Below are 6,286 nucleotides of genomic sequence, written 5' to 3' on the forward strand. Positions count from 1 at the left end.
CCTTTTCTTTGTTGAAGAGGGTCTGTGCAGTCCTCCTGCCTAGTCCGCCATCTTGCGGGAACTCCTTCAAGGCTCTAAATTCTTGACAGAAGCCATACAGACCACAAGGCATAAGAAGACATATACAAAACCCTGAAAGAGAAAAAACTGCAAACCAAGAATTATATATCCAGCAATACTGTCACTCAAATGATGATGATGAAATTAGAGCATTTCCAGATGAACAGAAATTAAAAAAACTAGACTAATGTTACAAGACATACTAAAGGCAGTCCTTTGGATAGAGAGAACCAATAAGAGCAGACAACAACCTGAGATTAAGACACAGTAACATTACCCAAAACTCAACCCAAATATAGATGTATCACAAATAAGCCTACTAGAAGGAAAATAGGGAATTAAAAGGTATCAATTTGTAAATGATGACAGCTATAAATCTAAAGAGGGAACAAATGGTATAGTTACAAAACTTCCAAACAGAGGCACTCAAGATGGTATCAAAATAGCTGTTTTAAACTTGGGGATATAATAATAAATTTCATCTTAATAACAAAAAAAAATTAATAAAATTTCTCATCAAAGTAAAAACAAAAACTATATAGACTCTATGAACACTAAAATAACAGCAATGAAAGAAATTATAAGAAAATACACAAACAAAACGTACTCAGCACAGAAAATTGTATTAAACAAAGAAACCGTCAAACCACAAAAAAAAGACACAGCAAAATGACAGAAGTAAATTCAAACCCGTCTATAATTACACTGATTGTAAATGGATTAAATGCAACAGTCTAGAGAGGAGAGTAGCAGAATGGAAAAGAAATACGTTGTCTGCAAGAGACATACCTTTGACGCGAAGACAAAAATAAAACTAAAAAATCAAAAGCATGGAAAAATGTGTATCAAGCAAATGGAAACCAAAAAAGAGGAGGAGGGACATATTAATTTCTGATAAAATAGACTTTAAGGCAAAACAACAAGAGACAAGCAAAGACATTATATAATGATTAAAAGTAAACCCAACCAGAGAACATAACTAACCATAATAAACATAACCATAATAATTAACCCAATGAAAGAGTCCCAACTGCATAAGTCAAAGTTTAACAGAATTGAAAAGAGAAACAGACAACTACATGACAATAGTAGGAAAAGTTCATTCATTACTTTCAATGAAGTATAGAACTAGAAAGATACTCAACAAAGATACACACACAATCAACCAAAATGACCTCATAGACATACGTAGAACACTCCACCCAACACCACCACAATATACATTCCTTTTGTGCCCACATGGAACATTCTCTAGAATAGACCATATGTTACACCACAAATCAAGCCTGAGTAAATTTTAAAACATCCAAATACTACAAAGCACCTTCTCAGATCACTATCCTATAAAATTAGAAATCAACAACAGGAATATCAAGGGAAAAAATCCAATACATGGAAACTTAATAACATACTGCTTAAAAACTACTGGTACAGTGCCTAAGGGATCTGACTGCTAACCAGAAGGCTGGCAGTTCAAATCCACCAGCCACTCTGCAGAAGAAAGATAGGGCAATCTACTTCCGTAAAGATTTACCACCTCAGAAACTCAATGGAGGTCACTATGAGTCAGAATCAGTTCAATGGCAGTGAGTTTGGTTTTTTTTATTAGAATAAATAGTGAATTTAAAAATGCCTTGAAGTAAATGAAAATGGAAACACAACATACCCCAATCTTTGGGACACAGATACAACAGTGTTCAAAGGATACTTTATAACAATAAACACACACATTTATAAAGAACCAAAATCAACACCTTTACCCCACATTTCCAACAGTTAGAAAAAGAACAACAACAACAAAAAGGCTACAGTCACTGGGAGAAAGGAAATAGTAAAGATATGACAAGAAATAAATAGAACAGAAAACACAAAAACGATACAAAGAATCAACAAGACCAGAAGTTGGTTCTTTGAAAGGATTAATAAAATTGGCAATCCACTGGAAAATTTAACAAAGGAAGAGAAGGCGAAGATGTAATTAACATGAATATGAAATCAAATAGGCAATCATAACAGAGCCTACTGAAACAGAAAGGATAATAACAGAATATGAAGAACTGTACTCCAACAAATTTGAAAACCAATAAGAAATGGACAATTTCTAGAAAAACATTACCTACCCAAACTAACATAATCTGAGGTAGAAAATTTGAACAGACCTACATCACAAAAAAATAAACTGAACAGGTTTTTTGGTTTTTTCCAATGGGAAAAAAAAAAAAGGCAACCAAAAAAAGTCGTGATCTAGATGGCTTCACCAGCAAATTCTGCAAAACATTCAAAGAAGAGCTGACAACAATTCTACCAAAACTATTCCACAACAACAAAAAAGGATGGATACTCCCAAACTCATACTTTGAAGGAAGTATAACCGTGATGTCAAAACCAAGCAAAGATATGAATAGAAAGGAAAAATATAGACCAAAATCCCTCATGAACATAGCTACAAAAATTTTCCACAAAATCCTAGCCAATGAAATTCAACAATATATCAAAAAGTATTAAAATATAACATAGTGGGATTCATATCAGGTATACAAGGAAGGTTCAGCATTACAAAAGCAATCAACATACCCCCCACCCACCCCCATAAAAACCCACTGCCATCAAATCCATTCTGACTCATAGCGACCCCCATTGGGTTTCTGAGGTGGTAAATCTTTAGGGAAATAGATTGTCCGGTCTTGCTTCCACGGAGGGGTGGTCGGTTTGAACCACCAACCTTCTGCTTAGCAGTCAGATACCGTAGGCACTGTGCTACCGGAGCTCCAATCAACATACCACACTATATAAATAAAACAAAGGAAAATAACTACACGGATTATATCAATAAATGTACAAGAGGCATTTGATAACTCCAACACCCACTCTTGATAAAAACACTAAACACAACAGGAATAGAAAGGAAATTCCTCAATATTATTAAGAGTATAATATACATACAAAAACTATAGCCTACATTATTCTTTATGGAGAGAAACTGAAAATATTTCCCTTGACAATGGCAATCAGGTAAGTATGCACTTTATAACCACTCTTATTCAATATTATACTAGAAGTCCTAACCAGAGCAACAGGACAAGAAAGGAAAATAAAAGTCATCCAAATTGGCAAAGAAGAAATAAAAACTATTTCTATTTGTAGATGATATGATCCTATTCATACAAAATCCCAGAGACTCAACAATAATACTCAAACTAATACAATTCAGCAAACTGTCACCAGTAAAAGAACAATATACAAAAATCAGTCAGATTCCTCTATACTAACAAAGAGACCTCTGAAAAAGAAATCTGATAAACAATACCATTTACAATAACCACCCCAAAATGACAACATATTTAGGAATAAATCTACCCACAAATACAAAAGACACATACAGGAAACTACAAAGTACTACTATGAGAAATCAAAACAATGAAACTATACACCATGCTTATGGACAGGAAGCCATACCATTATGAAAGTGTCACTACTACACAAACATTCATCATTCTTTAAAGAGATGGAAAAATTAATCACCAACTTTAAATGGAAAGGAAAGTGACCCCAGATAAGTAAAGCACTACTAAAGAAGAACAAAAACATAGGAGGTCAATACCTTCTGATCTCAAAACCTACTACACAGCCACAGTAGTCAAAACAGCCTGGTTTTGGTACAATGACAGACATACAGACTAACGAAACAAAACTGAAAACCCAGAAGGAAATCTATCTACCTGTCGACAGTCAAAATCCATTAAATGGGGACAAGATAGTCTCTTTAACAAATGGTGCTTGCAAAACTGGATATCCGTTTGCAGAGAAATGAAACAGGAACCATATACAAAAATTAACTCAAGAAAGATTAAAGAACTAAATGTAAAACCTAAAACTACAAAGATCATCAAAGAAAAAAAAATAGGGACATACTTAAGGGCCCCAATAAATGGCATAAATCTACTACAAATATAACTAAAAATGCACTAACAGCAGAAGACAAACTAGACAACTGGAACCTCCTAAAAATTAAACATTTTATGCACATCAAAACACTTCACCAAAATAGTAAAAAGAGAACCTACAGACTAGGAATAAAATTTCGGCAACAGCTTAATAGACAAGGAACTAATCTCTAAAATTCATAGAAAATGTCAACACCTCAACAACAAAAAGACAATCCAATTAAAAAATGGCAGACACTATGAACAGATACTTCATCAAAGATGACACTCAGGCAGTTAACAAAGACATAAACAAATGCTTGCGATGTGAACCATCAAAACAAGATACCATCTCACCTCAGCATCAACAGTAAAGTTCAAATAACAAAAAAGAACAAATGCTGGCAAGAGTAAGGAGAGATTAGAAGCCTCATGAACTAATGGTGAGACCATAAAATGGTGTAACCACTGTGGAAAACGTAATGTCACTTCTTTAAAAAACTGGAACTAGAAACACCATATGAACAAGCAATTCCACTACTCCAGAGATATCCTAGAATATAAGAGCCATGACACAAACAGATATAAGCAAACCCATGTTCACTGAAGCATTATTCACAATAGAAGAGATGGAAACAACCTAAGCGCCCATCAATAAATGAATGGATACACAATACACAATAACTGGAATAATGCTCACAATGTTAAAGAATAATGATGAATCTGTGAAACACCTCATAACATGGATAAACCTAAAGGACATTATGCTGAGTGAAATTAGTCAATCACAAAAGGACAAATATTCAATGAGCCCACTACTGTAAAAAGTCAAGAAAAGGTACACAAAGAATCATTCTTTCAAGGTTACCAGGGGTGAGAAGGGAAGGGAGGGTAAATCACAAGTAGAAGGTAAACATGTATTAACTTGGGTGAAGAAAAGGAAATACACAATAAGGGGGAGGTCAGCACAAAATGACCAAGGCACTAGAAGACACTGAGAGGAGTATAAGAGTTAAAGGCAACAAAAGTATTACCCAATCCTTCAACAACAGTAATAACAATAAATTACGAATGGATTCATAGATAGATATGCAAGCTGAACAGGTATGAGAAAGCAAATGGGATTTATACTCACAAATATATACAGGTTCAACACAGGATATTTCTACACATGTGCAGGATATTTACACACATATGTGCTGCAAGTATATCCATGCATACAGTAAAGCATACAGGGGGCAAAGTTATGAAAACTTCTCAGCCTTTAATCAAACACTTTGACAGAATGAGTCACTAAGCCTGGGGCCTCAAATCCATACTCTGTGGCAACATCAAAGTCATACTGGCATGATACAGTCCATGAAGACAGTGTTCTGGATCTCACTTTCATGAGCAGTGACTGAGGTCTTAAAAGCTTGCAAAGAGCCAAGTAAGGTGCAACTACTGGTCTCTCCCCCTCTGGAGCACCAAGGGGCAAAGAACAAAAGACACAAGGAAACAGGTCAAAGGACTAAAGGGCATGCAAACCCCAGCCTCCATGACTATGAAACCAGAAGAACCAGTTAGTACCCAGCTACCAGTCCTGACCACTCTGAAAGGGATCACAATAGAAGGTCCTGGACAGAGTGGAAGAAAAATGTGGAACAAAATTCAAAATCATAAAAAAGACCAGCCTTACTGGTCTGATAGAGACTGGCAGAATCCCCCAGACTATAGCCCTTAGAGATGCCCTTCAAACTTGGAACTGAATAACAACAGGAAGTACACTCCTTAGACAATAAACCATACGAGATGAAAAGGGCATCATTTGCCCAAGAATAAAGTTCAGATGGAAGAAAGAGCTAAGAAAGACAGACAAATGGAAACAGTAAACACAAGTTGGAAGTGGGAAAAGTGTTGTTACACTATAGGGATTACAATCAGTTTCACAAAACAAAATGTGTACCAAGTGTTGAATGGAAAAGCAATTTGCTATGTAAACTCACCCAAACCACAATAAAGAATTATTAGAAAATAAATTATATTTATATACACACACACACACACACACACACGATTAAAAAAAAAAAAAAGCAATACCATATTCCTGGAAGGAACTGCAGAGATTAGTACTAATATTAAGGAGTTTGCAGGGATGGTGATTCCCACCACATCCCTAACTCCTCTATTTAGCCTGTGTGAAAAACAGATGGACCAAGAGGATTCTGGGAAAATGTCAGTATACACAAACCATTGTTCTGACCCTCCTTGACAAATACAAGGAAGTGGTCCCTGACTTTGACACACTGAATCATAAAGCAGAA

This window comes from Orycteropus afer, unplaced genomic scaffold (genome assembly GCF_000298275.1).
Source record: "Orycteropus afer afer isolate SDZICR_OR568_19922 unplaced genomic scaffold, OryAfe1.0 scaffold00612, whole genome shotgun sequence".
NCBI lineage: Eukaryota > Metazoa > Chordata > Mammalia > Tubulidentata > Orycteropodidae > Orycteropus > Orycteropus afer.